General features: G+C 42.0%; 1 protein-coding gene across 1 annotated transcript in view; it reads left to right on the top strand.

The window, feature by feature from the left end:
• The first annotated feature begins 1,032 nt into the window (after window positions 1–1,032).
• Window positions 1,033–19,103, top strand: part of LOC130368729 (ectoderm-neural cortex protein 1-like) — a 71,829-nt gene continuing 53,758 nt past the window's right edge. Inside the window, exon 1 of the mRNA XM_056572850.1 lies at window positions 1,033–1,362. The gene's annotated coding sequence lies outside the window, so the exon portion shown is untranslated. The remainder of the gene's footprint in view (window positions 1,363–19,103) is intronic.

Genomic DNA, 19,103 nt, shown 5'->3' with positions numbered 1-19,103 from the left:
GATGTACAACAAAGTTTTTATATCTGACAGTGCCCATTTAAATCCTAGATGATCTTCATGTAGAGTTCTTTGCCATGAGGGGTGTACTTCATTTTGTTTCCAAGGTTTGGACATTAAAGGGGTACTCCAGTGGAAAAACATTTTTTAAATCAACTGGTGCCAGAAAGTTTAACAGATTTGTAAATTACTTCTATTTAAAAATCTTAATCCTTCCAGTACTTATCAGCTGCTGTATACTACAGAGGAAGTTGAGTTGTTCTTTTCAGTCTGACCACAGTGCTCTCTGCTGACACCTCTGTCCATGTCAGAAACTGTCCAGAGAAGAAGAGGTTTGCTATGGGCATTTGCTCCTGCTCTGGACGGTTCCTTAAATTGGACAGAGGTGTCAGCAGTAAGCACTGTGAGAACTCCAGAAAGAAATACAACTTCCTGTGGAATATACAGCAGATGATGAGTATTGGAAGGATTAAGATTTTTTAATAGAAGTAATTTATAAATCTTAGAAAAAGAGACAAAAATACCCAGACCTCAAGGAAGGTAAACTATATGAATCAATTGAAGGAAACAAGGATCGTGCTTCAATTATAATAGGATATACAGATTTTATTAAAAATTGATATAAAATATTCCACCTCACAAGGGGCCCCTTGTGAGAGGAGTAGACAATGACCTAAAATAGATGACCTGAAATAGACTATCACTGGTAACTAATTAATATCACAGAATGCACTATTAAACTGGAACAGTTATAGACCAATTGCACTGAAATAGTGAAGGCAAAATATGCTGATATGGACTGAAAGAGTTAAAGACCCTTGAATTGCCGGAAAGTCTCTTGGAAAACAGTCCTTTTCACTGGAGAGATGATAATGTAATATTATAACAAGTTCCTCTTAATGGATGACAATGAAACAATGTTTGGTGTGTTAAACTGAGGAAGTATTAAAGTTCACAGTTGCTAGTTCTGTATCACTGTGTTAGGACAGATAACAGGCAGCTTGGTGGTACATTACCGGTCCTGAGAGCGGAAGACTCCCGTGAGGCTGGATGGATCTAGCACTTGGATGGTCACTGCAGGTGGGCTACCTCCGTGTCCCGGCGCTGGCAGGCGTCGGGGATGGACACTTTCAGAGGTGGCACTCGCTGGTGGAAAAGTTCTGCCGTGGAGACCAGGTCTGCAGCAGACCGGTAGTAAATGCCTCTGCCTCGTGAGGGTGGCGTGTGATGTCAGTGCCAGCACCTGCAGGATGTGCTTTGATTCCACAGCTCGCTGTGGATCCACTCAAAACTAGATGTAAATTATGGACCGGAGCGGCAAGATCAACAGGGTCGTCTCCGGACCGGACCAGCAAGGCCACAGAGGTATGTCCAGATAAAATTTAAGTGCCAAGTACAGTCAGTGATAGTCCGCAAACTGACTAAGATGCGTTTCAGGGTATATAAATGGACCCTTTCTTCAGTCGTCAACATATCTCTTCCTAATTTATAAATCTGTTTAACTTTCTGGCACCAGTTGATTTCACATAATGTTTTAAGCAATACAGGACCGTATACGGCTGGGGGGGAACAAAAACTGGGCGCTCCCGTATCACAGTCATATGCGGCCTATATGTAATTAATTTCAAAGAGCCGACCGGAGTGAAACGCTGACTCCGGTCAGCTCATTTTTGCCCTGTATGCTATTTTCCCAGCAGACCTAAAACCGTGGTATACTACAGTTTTAGGTCCGGTGGGAAAACCGCATACAGGGCAAAAATGAGCCGACCGGAGACAGCATGTAATTGAAATGAATTACATACGGGGCGCATACGGGTGGGATACGGGAGTGCCCGGTTTTTGCTCCCCCCGGCCATATACAGTGTTGCTTAAAGCTTAATGTGAATCCAGCCTACCCCTTTAAATACTGTGTGTTGGGTTATTTTGAGGGGACACTGTTATAAAGATTGTGCACCCACTTCTTTACATAATATCACTGTGTCATTTGTCCAATGTTGTCACATGAAAAGATATAATAAAATATTTACAAAAATGTGAGGGGTGGATTCACTTATGTGAGATCTTGTTTTTCTGTTTTTTTTTCTTATTATGTTATTGACAATGCACAGAACCAAAGGTTACAGTTTTTAAAAATTTAGCTTGGCGGGAAAATGTCATAAATGTAATTTTTCCTCTTTGACAGCCACCTGCATAAGAGAGAGATATTTACAATGACAACAGCAATTTGCATTGCACATTTTTCACTAGGCTTAAAAAAGAAATAAATATATGTAGATATATGTTTTGGCATATACCATTTACTATGAGGTTTGACCTCTCTATAAAACTAAATAGTAAAACTATAGTAAATCAGGAAGGTTTTAAAAAGAACCAGTGAACCAGTAATGAGAGAGTTAACATATTATTACTCAGCAGCTGAGCAAATACTAAGTACCCAGAACAAGAGATTGTCTATCTTATGTGAGACTTCCTGTGCAAACAGCCAACATTGTTCATCAAGGACACTAATGTAACTCTTTACCTGTGGAATCAAGTAGTATTGATGCCTGAACTAAAAGAGAGTCACTAGTATAACAGGGATTTTCAGATACGAATCATTTTGAGGTTGTTTGCATATAGCCATACACCTTCACCACTGATAGGCCTGCAGGTAGAAAGGGTTACCAGTGAACTGCTCTATCATCACAGGATTCTGGCTTTTAAAGCTTGTTCTTGAGGGGTTAGTTCCGTCCCCTACCCTTCGTGGGTGCCTGAAAAACTACATTTGTGCACAGGAATGGGTACAGCAGTGCTGCTGATCTAAGACTAGGGTAACTGATCACCCAACATTTACATCTGTGCTGGGATGGTTGGCTGATCCAGGGAGCAAATGTGTAAGGGCATATACTCCAAATTTTCCTCTTTTGCATAAAAAGTACAGAATATGTATGTCACGTTCAGCAAAACTCTTAATTGTTATTGTTATATGTTATCAGTAAACATCTGTAACACTGGTGGTTGGCAACTGCCAGAGTGTAACGCATTCAGCTGCCTTCCTCACCAAACTCCTCCCAGCTGCAGGCTCTGAACCAGTGGTTCTTAACCTGGGTTCGATCAGTCTTGCGGGTTCGGCGGAGGTCAAGACACACACCCGACTCATATGATTCATGATGACATGCCCCGCTTGTCCATCATTGGCTGCGGGTGATCATGTCCCACCTAACAGATCTCAGAGTACTGTTTTACCGTACTGTAAGGGAAGCCTCCTATCCTTTATGGTTCCGCTCCTACGCGATCGCCTGCATGCGTCCCACTCTGGAATGCACCACTTCCGGCGGGGCCTCCCGTGACGCTCTTCCGGTCCCGCGACGTCTTAAACAGGCTCAACCAGAAGGTCCCTCTGACAAGCGGACAGCCTGGACGCACGGACGCCGCGGGAACAGGTAGGCACACTGAACCACACTGCCTTCACTCAATGCCTGGCTAACTGTGTCTAGTTCATAGTTAAACCTATCCTTACACTGAATCACCACTGCCTGTATTCAATATTTGTTTATCTGTGACTATAATCTTTTTTAACCCTATCCCTACCTAGCTACCCCGATCATATTTTATTTTTCCAATTAAGAAGGGTTCAGTGAATGCACATATGAAACTGGTGGGGTTCAGTACCTCCAACAAGGTTAAGAACCACTGCTTTAAACTGTTCCCTCTGCTTTCTTGCCTTTGCCTGCTCGGCCAGCTGCCACTTACCGGGATCACTCTTGTGGCAGAGACCTGGTGTTCCCCTGCAGCCAAGACCAGCTTCCACATCCTGGAGCGGGATAAAGAGTGAAAACCAGGGGAACACCTAGACTCCGCTCCCAATTTTGGCCCTACGCCAAACCGGTAAGTGGCACAGCTGGTCCACACAATTACAGTCAGGCCATGGACCCCCCTGGCAAGTCCAAGCCCACAGCGCAAGGTTTATACCAATAGCTACAACGCAGAGTGAATGCCAAGATGTTCGGCTGTAGTGCTTGAACACGATTTCTGCACATTTGCTCTTGCTGCACCACAGGTCACAGCAGCTCCTGCAAATCCTGTTTCATTTTGTTAAAACCATGGCGTTTCCGCTGTTCAGCTGCCTTTGCCCTCACGCTACAGTGGCAATCTAAAAGCCTGCAGAGGATTCCTGAATCAGTGCCTGATCCAAGTTTCTGACTGAACGAGCAAAATTTGCCTTCATAATCTCCCTGCTCTTGCCTAGGCTAATCCTAATAATTAGGATTCATTATTTCAGAAGACTTAAAGGTAGGAAGACAATGTAATTAGTGTTGCTCGCGAATATTTGCAATGCTAATTTTATTTGCGAATATCACATATTTGCGAATATTCGCGAATATAGCACTATATATTCGTAATTACGAATATTCGTTTTTTTGTTTTATTGTTTTTTTTACAGTACACATCACAGTGATCATCCCTCCCTGCTTCCAGCTTGTGTGGTGTAAAGAAGGCTATAATACTACTGTGTGAGACTGGCGTACGAATTTTCGCATATGCTGATTTTATATGCTAATTTTCGCATATGCGAAAATAAAACGCGAATATAACGAATTTGCAAATTTAGCGAATAGGCCATATCGCGAATTCGAATATGGCCTATGCCGCTCAACACTAAATGTAATAGAGCAGCAGGACGCTAGCAGAATGCTTGGATGTATAGGGAGAGGTATAAGCAGTAGAAAGAGAGAAGTGCTCATGCCGCTGTACAAAACACTGGTGAGACCTCACTTGGAGTATTGTGCGCAGTACTGGAGGCCGTATCTCCAAAAGGATATAGATACTCTAGAGAGAGTTCAGAGAAGAGCTACTAAACTAGTGCGTGGATTGCAGGATAAAACTTACCAGGAAAGATTAAAGGACTTTAACATGTATAGCTTGGAAGAAAGAAGAGACAGAAGGAATATGATAGAGACTTTTAAATACATAAAGGGAATCAACTCGGTAAAGGAGGAGAGCATATTTAAAAGAAGAAAAACTACTAATACCGTGTTTCCCCGAAAATAAACCCTACCCCGAAAGTAAGCCCTAGCAGGATTATGGGGTAGGGCTGCAATACCCTACCCCGAAAATAAGACCTAGTCCAGGGGTAATCTGCTGGCAGACCGCGGTCCAGATCCGGACCACGGCCGCCAGTAATGCCCGCAGACCCGACACCACGCCTGGCCACCACAGTGCGGTAATGCCCGCAGATTCCACATCTCCCCCGACCACCCGCGTAATGCCCGCAGACCCCACAGCCCCCCTCGGCCACCCCCCCGCCTCCTTTGGCTGGTCCCGCGGCTTACGGTAATTCAGCTGCGGCAGGGATGCTGACGTTCTAAAACGTCGGCGCGTATGCACGGCCGACGTCACGGACGTGTCCCTGCCCCCGGCTGCTACGGTAAGCTACAGGAGAAGATCTCGCCGCAGGGAACGGTAAGAAAGTGAAATGTGTACCGGTACCCAAGTTTATTATGGCAGAGGGGTTGGGGGGCACTGTAGGGCAGTGTTTCCCAACCAGTGTGCCTCCAGCTGTTGCAAAACTACAACTCCCAGCATGCCCGGGCATGCTGGGAGTTGTAGTTTTGCAACAGCTGGAGGACATTGGTTGGGAAACACTGCTGTAGGGTATGGTAGGAGTGTGGAAGACAACAGGGGAAGGGGAGGATGGGGGGCTGAAGGAGTATGGGGGGCTGCAGGAGTGTGGAGGATGCCCCCTATTCTCCACACTCCTGCAGCCCCCCATCCTTCACACTCCTGCAGCCCCCTCCATCCTCCACACTCCTGCAGCCCCCCATCCTCAACACTCCTGCAGCCCCCCATCCTCCACACTGCTGCAGCCCCCCATCCTCTACACTCCTGCAGCCCCCCATCCTCCACACTCCTGCAGCCCCCCATCCTTCACACTCCTGCAGCCCCCCATCCTTCACACTCCTGCAGCCCCCCATCCTCCACACTGCTATAGCCCCCATCCTCCACGCTCCTGCAGCCCCCCATCCTCCACACTGCTGCAGCCCCCCATCCTCTACACTCCTGCAGCCCCCCATCCTCCACACTCCTGCAGCCCCCCATCCTTCACACTCCTGCAGCCCCCCATCCTTCACACTCCTGCAGCCCCCCATCCTTCACACTCCTGCAGCCCCCCATCCTCCACACTGCTATAGCCCCCATCCTCCACGCTCCTGCAGCCCCCCATCCTCCACACTGCTGCAGCCCCCCATACCGTAAATAAATAAGCCCTACCCTGAAAATAGTATCACGCTAGTGTGTTTTTTTTTAACTAAAATTAATATAAGACCCGGTCTTATTTTCGAAGAAACACAGTATCATGAACTATTACTCTACTGACAGAGTAGTGGATGCATGGAATAGCCTTCCTTCAGAAGTGGTCGCTGCAAATACAGTGAAGGAATCATGCATGGGATAAGCATAAGGCTATCCTTCATATAAGATAGGACCAGGGACTATTGATAGGATTCAGATTATTGGGCAGACTAGATGGGCCAAATGGTTCATATCTGCCGACACATACTATGTTTCTAATCCTATATGGGAGCGAAGTGGACCTGAAACTGCTAAACTTCAGACTTTTCTGGTTGTTTTCCATACTGTGTTTGAGGTACCAGGTCATGCCTTGTCTGCAGCCTCTGCTCTCCTTTGTAAAGGCGCCATGACAGTTCTGAACCCTAGCTGCAAAACTGTCCTGGAACACAGCAAGCTGTATTCTGGGAGGGTCTTAACCTCTTAAGGACCACAGGTTTTCTAATTTTTGCACTTTTGTTTTTTTCTCCTCATCTTCTAAAAATCATAGCACTTTCAATTTTCCACCTACAGACCCATATAAGGGCTTTTTTGCACCACCAATTTTACTTTGTAATACCATCAATCATTTCATCACAAAAAAAAAAAACTGAAAAAATATTTGTGCACTTTTCGGTAAAAATTACACCTGTGCTGCAATGCAGACTGACACTATGGTCGTAGTATGTCTGGAATGGTCAAGTGCTGGGTGGGGGCCATTCCCCACAATCCAGGCTGCCTTTTGTTGGCCTTAAAGGCAGCCTGCTTGACCAGCTGAGGGGGGATTTGCTAGTCGCAGCTCACACTGCCAGAGAGAGCTGAATGTGGAGTTCTTCACTGTGTTTGCTCCAAGGTTGGAAGCTGGTGAACAGCCTGCTGCCTGCTTGATGCCGCGTGGCATCGACTCAGGTGTGAACAAACACCTAAGGAATACAGGTGGACTCTTGCTACATTTTCATTTGTTCTGCATTTAAAGACTGTTTGCTATGTGCCAAGTGTGAATAAAACACTGAACTTTGATTTGAAAAGTATTGTTTCCTTGCCTCTATACTGCAACCACACCTATCTGCAAGAGCCATCACAATATATATACAAGTGTGCATACACATATATAACCATTGCTCAATTTATATAAGTGCATCTGCTCTAAAATTTTGTTGAGTCCATTCGGATATAGGTTGTTCATTCTAAAAATCTCTTTATTACATGCTAACTTAAAATTACCATTATTAATTATTTCTAAGGGAATAATTTGCATCAAAGTGTCATGACACACTATGGAGCTCATACCTCATTTGAATAAAAGAGCAGTGTTTATTTTTCCGCTATCTTACACAATTGATGGTCCAACTAATGTGTCGTAGGCCACAAGGGCACTCAATCATATATATAACATAACTGCTACTATGGTTTAGATATTCTTTAAATTGGTAAGGTCTTTCTTTGCCCGATAAACTGATCTCAGTCCTTTTGTTCAAAATTTGAGCACAGAATTTGCATTTATCAATGCCACACCTAAAGGGGTACTCCACCCCTAGACATCTTTTCCCCTATATAAAGGATATGGAATAAGATGTTTAGATGTCTGATCGTGGGGTTCCCATAATTCCTTGTTTGTGTGAGGTCACTTTTCTCCATCCCACGCATCAGCCACCCCATCCATTGAAACACAAATGAGCTGCGTTCCATTAAAAGATCAGTGTTTTTTAACCAGGGTTCCTCCAGCTGTTGCAAAATTATCTCTCTCCCACCCAGGGGTCGCTCCACCCATTGAGGCAGGACAGACTCTTTTGTCCACCTGACTCGTGATGTCATGTCTCGATGCACTGTAACTTGGGAAAACCTGAGTTATTTTGTATGCTGTTAAAAATAAAAAGTGGGGCAAAAATCACAGAACAATTGCGAGACCACCGTGACACACAGGTACAGACACTATATTATGAACTACACTAAATTTACAGCCCCTGTTGCATAGTCAAATAAAATAAAAATCCTGGACTAGCCCGTTAACCCCTTGGGGACCAAGCCCATTTTGACCTTAAAGGGAAACTCCACCCCTAGACATCTTATCCCCTATCATTGAGCACTGAACAGTATTAGCAATGAGTGCTATAAATAGTCCTCTATGCGGACATAAAGAGTATAAAAAAATTGTAAAAAAGATTTAAGAAATAAAGCCCCTCCCCCAATAAAAATTTAAATGGCCCCTTTCTTTCACCCTAAATAGCCTAAAATAAATTGATAAACATTTAATATAGTCACGTGCGTAAATGTCCAAACTATTAAAATACAACATAAAAGATCCCGTATGGTAAACAGCGTAAACGGAAAAAAAAATCCAACATTGCTGCTTTTTTGTCACATCACATATAAAAAAAATTATAAAAAATTATTAAAAATTCACTTTTACGCAAAAGTGGTACCGATAAAAACTAGAGATCATGGCACAAATAATGAGCCCCATACACGGAAAAATTTGAAAGTTATAGTTGATCAAAATAGGGCAATTTTAGACTTCCTTATTTTGTAAAAAAAAAAAAATTTTTTAAATGCAGTACAATAATAGAAAAGCATCTAAACATGGGTATCATTTTAATTGTATTAACACACAGAATGGAAAATAAAAATTATTTTTTACCATAAAGTGTAAAGCATGACAAAGAAACCTTCCAAAATTTGCAAAACTGTGGTTTTCTTTTCAATTTTCCCACACAAATAATAATTTTTTGGTTTCGTGGTGTTATTACAAAGTACAATTGGTCATGCAAAAAAAAAAACCCTCATATGGGTCTGTGGATGGAAATATAAAAGAGTTAATGATTTAATGAGTTAATGATTTTTCGAAGGCGAAGAGGAAAAACGAAAAAAAAAATGTCTATGTCCTTAAGGCCAAAATGGGCTGTGTCCTTAAGAGGTTAAAGGAGAATCATGTTTTATTTGCATTGTTATGTTTTTACATAAGTTGTCATATACTGCATCATAGAGACTGTACACAACGCTAGGTGTGAAACAACCACAATGGCCCTGTGGTATGTAGATAAATAATAAAAATGTGTGTGTCACATATCACTGAATACATACACCTTATTAAAAACCCATTTTTAGGTAACTAAATGATATCTATGCATTAGGAATCCACTACCTCTCTCATTCCCAACCAGTTATACCACACTGTAGAGGACTAATTCTTTTTCATTTCTATTATTAATGGTGACCCAGTAGGCACATCTGGTATGTTGTTCCCTCAGTAAACCTTGGTCCCCTCCAGGAGGTCTACTTGCTTAAGCTGCACATCTCTCTTTTCCTCTAAACATCACCAAAAGGTCATGGCTTTCTTAGTTTGGAATGTGTCCATAACATTCACCGTAGTAATCAAGAACTACAATGAATCTTCTTTGAAAAGACCCCTCCAAATTGCATTAAAAAGTACTCTTTTATGGGGTGGCCTTCTCAAGTAAAATGACCACCATGCAAAATGTATTATGGACTGACAGTCACACTAAATCTGGACTGGATAAAGGGTGATCTTCTTAAAGAGGTGGTTGGAGAGTTTTTTTTAATTTACTGTAGATTAGTGTTGAGCGGAATAGGCCATATTTGAATTTGCGATATTTCGCGAATATATGGACGAATATTCGTCATATATATTAGCTAAGCTCGCATATTTGTAATATTCACGTTTTTTTTCCGCATATGCGAACATTCGCATATGCAAAAATTCACATATGTGAAAATTAATGAACTTTATAGCATGTATACCAGTGTAACTTGATAGAAGTAGCAGAAGGGAGGGATCAATATTCACGAATATTCGCCCGGCGGTCTCACACAGTAGTATTAGAGGCTTCTTTACAACACACAAGCAGAGAGGGGTGATCACTGTGATGTGTACTGTGGAAAAAAAAAAAAAGAAAGTGAATATTCGTAATTTCGAATATATAGTACTATATTCGCGAATATTTGCAAATTCACGAATATGTGATATTAGCGAATAAAATTTGAATCGCAAATATTCGCGAGTAACACTGCCAACAGTTGTACAAGGATCTGTTAAATTAACAACATCAAATAAAAAGAAGACTTAACATAAAGATTTCACATTTGTATTGATGCTAGCATCTGGCCTGTCAACAGATAAGACAACGTGGCAATGATTAATAATGCATTAAAACCAGCTTCATTTGCCATGCTCTCCAGAGATTTGCATTGATTTATAGATTCATGTTTGGGCACCTTGGCAAACGTGGAAAACCAATTAAGAATTTACAGTCACCTGGTGTCCTGTTTAATAAACATGGGTTGTAGATAGAGCACAGTTTATTAGCATTCTTATGCGTTGTCTGGATTTTATTATTAAATGTAATCAGTTCAAATATCTATCTATATATATATATATATATATATATATATATATATATATAAAACTCAATGGCCCTCATTTACTAAGAGTGGAGTGTAGGTTTCTTTGTGGGTTTTAATTCCCTACAATTTATTTTCCACGGTATTTACTAAGGTTTCCCTACAGTTTCCACTTTCCCTACATTTTGCTTTTTTTTACACATGCTCTGATCTGTAGAGTTTTCCTCAGCTCAAATCCACCACATTTTCTGTGGAAACCTTAGTAAATATGTTGGGTTTTTGTGAAAATGTCAGGAACACGCCCCTTTTTGGAGACCACGTCCCCTTCTGCCAATGACCACACCCCATTTTCAGGTTTTCTAAGCAAAATAGAGCGTTAGTCAGGTTTTTTCAATTCTGGCGCAAATTCTGGCGCAGACAGAATTTCTGGTGCAATGCAACAGAATCTGGCGCACAAACCGACAAAACATGTCGGGTTTGCAATAGTAAATGATGGCCAATGTGTGTATGTGTGTTTGTGTGTGTGTGTGTTCGTATGTTCCAGCATCACTTCCAAACGGCTAAAGATATTAACATGAAACTTGGGACACGTTACATATATGTCAACAACAAACATAGGATAGGTGATTTAACCCTTACTCACCCCCATTTGCCAGGGTCAGGGTTTTTGTTTAAAGTCCCATACAAGTCTATGGGTAAAATATGTTACTGCATAACTTCCAAACGGCTGAAGATATGTCGATAATACTTGGTCACATGTTACTTATATGTCCACTTAAAATATAGTTAATTTAACCCTTAACTACCCCCATTTGTGAGGGTCAGGGTTTTTAAAGTCCCATGCAAATCAATGGGAAATGTATGTTCCCACATAACTTCCACACGGCTGGAGATATTTCAATACCTGGTACACATAATACGGGTCGGGATAGGAGGTCAGGATAGGAGGTCGAGATAGGAGGACGGGATAGGAGGTGGAGATATGAGGACTGGATAGGAGGTCGAGATATGAGGACAGGAAAGGAGGACTGGATAAGAGGTCGACATAGGAGGACGGGGTGGGAGGTCGGGATAGGAGGTCGAGATAGGAGGACGGGATAGGAGGACGGTATAGGAGGTCGGTATAAGAGGTCGGTATAGGAGGTCGGGATAGGAGGTAGAGATAGGATGTCGGGAAAGGAGGACGGGAAAGGAGGTCGGCATAGGAGGTCGAGATATGAGGACAGGAAAGGAGGTCGGGATAGGAGGATGGAATAGGAGGTTGAGCTAGGAGGATGGGATAGGAGGACAGGATAGGAGGACGGGATAGGAGGTCGGGATAGGAGGTCGGGATAGGAGGTCGAGATAGGAGGATGGGACATGAGGATGGGATAGGAGGACAGGATATGGGGTTGGGATATGACAACAATATATGAGGACGGGATATGAAGTCAAAAGCTTCCTCCTTTGTTTATTTTCCTCCCCAACAAGGATTAGGAAGGAAAAACCAGGCAACGCCGGGTACTCAGCTAGTAATTGCTAATTAACAAACCTTTAAATAATCAGAAACACAATTATTTTTATCTATTCTATATTCTTAAAATTGTTGTAAAAGACAATGATTTACTATTATTGTAGGTTTTTCCTTATGGTTTGGATTTCATACAGTTTTTATTTTTTTGTTTACTATATTTACTAACATGGCTCATACTAATTGTGGTGCACTGATAAAAAGGGGCACATTGTGCTCCAGCTGTGTTTAAACAACCCATTAAGCCATTTATATTTTAAGTGTTGGTAGATTTAAAATATTAAAATTAGCATTCTGGTATTAAAGGGATACTTCGGCCCTAAGACATCTTATCCCCTATCCAAAGGATAGGGGATAAGATGCCTGATCACAGGGGTCCCGCCGCTGGGGACCGCCGCAATTTTTCATGCAGTATCCCGCTATCATCAGCCTCCGGAGCGAACATCGCCGCCCCCATGTGACCTCACGCTCCGCCCCCTCAATGAAAGCTTATGGGAGGGGGCGTTACATCTGCCACGCCCTCTCCCATAGGCTTGCATTGAGGGGGCGGAGCTGTGACATCCCTATACTCCGGCCCTGTGATCGTGATTCACCAGACCCCGGAGTGATGTTCCGGAGGCTGATGATAGCGGGGTGCTGCATGAAATATTGCGGGGGTCCCCAGCTCCGGGACCCCTGCGATCAGGCATCTTATCCCCTATACTTTGGATAGGGGATAAGATGTCTTAGGCCCGGAGTACCCCTTTAAAAAGGACTTATAAACAAACAAACAAATTATGACAGGAAAATTATATTAAAAAAAACACAGTAATTTTTCCTACACAATTCTGAAAGCTTTAAAAATGTCCTAAACTTAAGCCAAAACTTTTTGTAGGGTTTTTTCTGACCAACTTTAAATTGGTCTGTTTTAAAATAAATTATGGAATTTGCAAATTTTGGCACAAATAGTCCCATAATGATGCAACTGAAAGCTAAACATACCCACTATGATCATGGGCGACTTTAACATTCCCTTCTGCCACTCTCCACAATATGTTGTCTCCATGATACAGACACAGCCACCACATTCTACAATACCACAGTCAACACAGTAGTTGACTCAGTCACCCCTCTCACATTAATTATATCTCAGAGCATCAATAGACTCCCTTGCAACACTAGGCCGACTAAACAACTCAGGCAAGCTTCTAGGGCCGCAGAGTGTCACTTGAAGAAAACACTCTATACAGAAAACTTTGAGGTGTGCAAGCAAGCACTCTTCACTTTCTATTCTTTACTTACCTTCGCTACTTTAATATTTTCTCTGTCTCACAGACCCAGGCAACTCTTTAACACCTTCAACTGCCTTCTCCGTACCATTTTGCCACCCCCCAACATTTCTCATTTTGACTGAAGACTTTGCTAATTGCCCCATGACAGGGGGAAATAAAATTCCTTCCCTACCCCAATATGGGTATCAGAATAAATCCCTGGATCTAGCATCCATAACCTGCAATGTTATATTTTTGCAGAAAAACATCCAGGCCCCCTTGAACTTGTCAGTCATCACAACATCATGTGGCAGAGAGTTCCATAGTATCACTGCTCTTACAGTAAATAATCTCTGTCTGTGATGATGGAGAAACCTTCTTTCCTCTAGATGTAGAGGATGCCCCCTTGTCATGGTTATTGGCCTAGGTATGAAGAGATCACTAGAAAGATCTCTGTACTGTCCATTCATATATTTGTACATTGTAATCAGATCGCCCCAAATAAATAACCCCAAGCTTGATAACCTGTCTTGGGACTGTAATCCTCCCATACCATTAATTATCTTTGTTGCCCTCCTCTGCACCCTCTCCAGTTCAGCCATATCATTTTTACATACAGGTGCCTAAAATTGGACACAATACTCCATATGTGGCCTGACTAGTGATTTATACAGTGGCAAAGCTATGTCCTTGTCACGTGCCTCTATGCCTCTCTTGATACATCCCATGACTTTGTTAGCCTTTACAGCTGCTGCCTGGTACTGATTGCTAAAGTAGAGTTTACTGTCCACCAGTACCCCCAAGTCTTTTTTGGTAGTAGTTTTAGCTAATGTCTTATTATTTAACACGTAATTGTACATTTAAATTTTACGGCCCAAGTGAATAACCGTACATTTCCCCACATTTAACATTATTTGCCATGTCTGTGCTTAAGCCTCCAGCTTCCCCAGATCCCTCTGTAATATTATGTTATCATCCTCTGTGGTAATCACCCTACCCAATTTGGTGTCATCTGCAAATATAGAGATTCTACTTTGTAATCCCACTACAAGGTAAATAATAAATATATTTAAAAGAAGTGGACCCAGTACTGACCCCTGTTGTATCCCACTTGTAACTGTCACCCAACCAGAGTAAGTTCCATTAATACTCACCCTCTAACATCCTCTAACATACTCACCCTAACATCCACAGCTTCACCCTGGTCCAATCTATAACTGACCTCCTCATAGAAGCTGATCAAATTAGTCTGACAGGACCAAATCCCGCATGAACCCATGTTGGTGCTGTGTCAGAAGGTTATTTTCATTGAGATATTCCAGAATAGTATCTCTCAGAAAACCCTCAAAAATCTTACCCACTACAGATGTTAAACTTACAGGCCTGTAGTTCCTAGGATCCCTTTGTGACCCATTTTTGAATGATGGTACCACATTTGCCAAACGCCAGTCCTGTGGATCTATCCTTGTCATTATAGAAACTTTAAATATAAGGAATAGGGGTCTGTCTAGCACTGTATTTAATTCTTGCAAAACCCTGGGATGGATGCCATCTGGGCCCAGTGATTTGTGTGTTTTTATGATACTAAGGCGGCACCTCACCTTTTCTTGGTTTAAACAGGTGACATTTGCCAGAGAATTTACTTTGTTCCCACCCTTGTTATCTGACATTGGATTTTTCTTTGTAGATACAGTAGAGAAGTAATTTAGTAAATTGGTCTTTTCCTCATCCTCTTCCACCATTACCCCCATATTATTTCTTGAGGGCCAACATTTCCAGCTTAAAATTTCTTATTATTTATGTATTTATGTAGGTGAAGAATATTATGTAGGTGAAGAATAACTAGCTTCCCCTCCATTACTGAAGATGAGCTCTCAAAACTACTCTCCACTTGGAACCTCACCACATATGCACCTGATGCAGGTTACCTTTCGCTTGTGCGGAAGAGTAGAACATGAATATTTATGAAGGGGCCAGATTATAGGGACCAGCCGAGCAGGCAGAACAATGCCAAGGGTCTAGGATCGCCCCTTGTGCACCAAGATCAACGTGCAACCAAGAGCAACACAACTAAACAAAAGTTAACCTGTGTTAGATTCAGCATCATTTGCACTATTGCTCTGTGTAACCAGTTAGTGTGGGAGATGCTGCTAACAGATTCCCTTTAGGAGGCTAGTGCCCACACTGTTCCCCACCAATCTCTGGCAAGCTCTATCTATTTAGGTATATAGAGAAACATTTAGTCGGCACTGATAGAACTTTGGCCTTTCCACACACCTGAACAGTTCACAGTAGTGTTTGGAACTACGGATCCCATTCTTTTAAAACCACTGTGTTCTACCATTCGAGTGAAAGCAGTTCATTGGAATAGAAAACAAAAGAAATCAGGTGGCACTCACGGTAAGTAAGCAGAATCTTCTTTATTCGGTTCGGTGCGTAAAACAAACAGCGGGGCGCTGGACAAGCTGTGCGTTCGGACAACAGCTATTTCACGCCGCTCCCGGCGCTTCTTCAGGTCACACCTTCTCTGATGCGAGAGGTCAGGTAAATACCTCCTTACACTTGTCACGTCAGAGGTGTAACAGCACTACAAGAACATTAAAACAGCATAACAACACTTTTAACATTTTCGAGTCTGTAGAAACATTTAAAATAATTTCAAAAAGAAAGAATCTTTCCTGGCAGGACCTATATACAAAATGATCTCTGCAAAAATTCTTAAGAATGTAAAAATAGTGAGGATGGCTTAGACAAACGCATCCATGTCTAAGCCGTCATTCAGACCTAGATTTCCCCGTACATCTGTCCGAATAATCCACTTCGCCTCACATTGAAGGAGGGCTCGGCGTCTGCCCATACCTTCACTCAATGGTACCAGTTCTATTCCTAGAAATTTCATAGTTAATATGTCCCCTGCAGGATCCTCTATGATATAAGCAATTAGTCTGGATGAACCTTTATTTCTTTTTATGGAGTGAACATGTTCCCAGAACCTTATATTTAAAGAGCGAATGGTGCACCCTATATAAGCAGAGGCAAATCACTACAGGGGTAAATCACTGCATACACTATATATATATCATTCTGCAAGATATAACATCTTGACAAGACATCGGGATACCTCCTAACACCACGTTTTTTTTCTAGGCATGCAAAGGTGCACCAATTACAGGAACCGCACCTATGCATTCCAGGAGCAATAGTTCTTTGAAGCCAATTTTCACTTCTAGTTGAGTTGGTTTTTAAGCTACTTCTCACTAGGATGTTTTTGATATTTAAATTTTTTTTTAAAGGCTATCATAGGTTTAGACTGTGTATAGCTTGTTAAATCAGCATCATTTTGAATTAAAAAACAGTTATCATAGATGGATTTTTTTTATTTGTTTTGCCATTGGGCTAAACTGAAAGGAGAAAGAGAAACAAAACAAATTTGGAATTTACTGAGTTATGAGAGGATGTTAAATTAGAATTACAGTAGGGGGTCTTGTCACTTTCCCTACTGTTAATTAGTCTCAGGCGTAGAAATTGTCCATAAGGGACTGCTGATTTTACGTGCTCGGGGTGACAGCTTTTAAAATGAAGGAGGGCGTCACAAGCGGTCGGTTTTCTGTAACCTTTTGTCACAAAATTTCCCTCTTCTATCACCACGAGCACGTCCAGAAACTCTAGTTCTGATGGGCCAATTTTAGATGTAAATTTCCAATTCAGTTGATTATTGGAATTTAATGTAGAGACAAATGTCAAAAACTCAAATTCAGAGCCTGTCCATACCATAAATATATCATCGACAAACCGTCTATAACATGCAAGAAATTTCAAGAATGGGTTGGTATCAGAAAAAATATGTAATTTCTCAAACATTGCGACATATAAATTCGCTACTGTGCTGGCGACACCAAACTTGAAAGAATTGCATGTCAAAATCAGGTAAAGTGCATCACACACAAAATTCACATTATTCAGAGACCTATCAGAACATTTCAGGAATTCTCTAATGGCCTTCACTCCCTTGCTCTGGGGCACACTCATACATAAACTCTCGAGAGACACCAACATGGCATTATCTGGCCAACTTAAACCCTCCAAAGTAAGAAGAAAGTGGTTGGTGTCCTTTACTAGACTGGGTATCTCCTCTAGCAACGGGTGCAGAAGCCAATCAATGAACCTTGAAATGGGCTCTGTTAGTGACCCCACCCGGATACAATAGGTCTCCCGGGTGGGGACACCAAAGTTTTATGTGTTTTAGGTAAAAAATACCAGGTTGCTGGTCTTAGATTCAAAGGCAATAACGTCTCTGCCATTTTTTTTTAGAGAGGACATTTTTCTCTACATTACATCTCAAAAGTGTTTGGAGTTTCATAGTAAATTTTGGTACTGGATTATAGGGAATTTTTTCCCATCAGGACGATATTTCCTCCTTTATCGTATTTTCTAACAATGAAAGAGATCAATGCTGCTTCCAGACTGCACCGGCGGGTTAAAGGAAAATCCCACTCCGCCCGGGAACGCAAATGATCTATGGCTCTCGTTCAACATGCTCCTCTAACAAGAGATCAGTGAGTGTATTTAAACATTCTAATTCTGATGGTGGGGCATTAAGTAACGCACTAAAACCAAGAGAACCAATGCTCACAGGAATTTCTCCTTCTGCTCTTAAGGTGCTGTGAAATTAACAAAATCAAAGTCCTCTGTAATGCAAAAATTTTGCCCTCTAGCTAACACAGGCTTAGTCGCATCATCCATGATGAATTTAGACAAATTGATCACTGCCATATCGTCTATGTGATCTAAGTTTGCCACAACACTGTCTTCCTCTTTTGTCCTCTGTTTCCTCGTTCTCCCCCGCCGTGTCCTCTTCCTCCTAAAGGCATATTTGGCTCTGCAGCAGATGTAGGTTTGATGGTATTATAATCAGAGCCTCTAGACTCAGAGTCTGTCTTCCAAAAGTCAGTTTTTCAACGTCTTCCTTTATTTTTTCTCTGCTTGCTTTTTTGACCTGCCAATGTGAATACACGTTTGGTATCGAAATCAATCTTATCGCGCAAAAACTTATCGCGCTTAGTGTCCTTAATAATTGATTGTATAGAGGACAGTTTCCATTCCAGTTTTTTCATAAATACCGAAAAATTCACTTCATCCAGTCTGACACGCAGCTCCGTTTTGGCTTTAAAAAGTTCTGCTGTCACGATCTCGTTTTCCTTCTCATGTCTTGCATTGACTAATTTTAACATATTCATAGAGTAGTCCTAGATGAATCTTAGTCCACTTTTGCATAAAATCCTTGTCTTCTCCATATTGAGACGGTTCTTTGTAGTTACGTAAACCGCGAGGTACACGGCTGAATTCCACATAAGAACGAAGAGACTTGAGGGTCCAAAACAGTCTTTTTCTGACAAAGCTGAGACTTACATTTCTAGATTCTTGGCACTCATTACTTGAAGTACATTCTTAGTATTACAGACCCGAAAAAAGCTGTCTGCGTCCCCGCGCCCCGCGTTAAACGCTCCATCCGTGATATCCGTCACACTTCCACCTCAGTTGTCCGACTCCATCTCTGCGACTGGACGACTCATATAGGACAGAGTATGCGGTAGCAGACTCATATTGTGCTCTGACTTGAATACACTTCAATAGCAACTCAGATATATAGAGAAACAGATACAGTGACCCCCCGACAAACG

This window comes from Hyla sarda, chromosome 1 (genome assembly GCF_029499605.1).
Source record: "Hyla sarda isolate aHylSar1 chromosome 1, aHylSar1.hap1, whole genome shotgun sequence".
Lineage (NCBI taxonomy): Eukaryota > Metazoa > Chordata > Amphibia > Anura > Hylidae > Hyla > Hyla sarda.
Note: the sequence above shows the minus strand (reverse complement) of the source record. Positions and strands in the feature narration are given on the sequence as shown.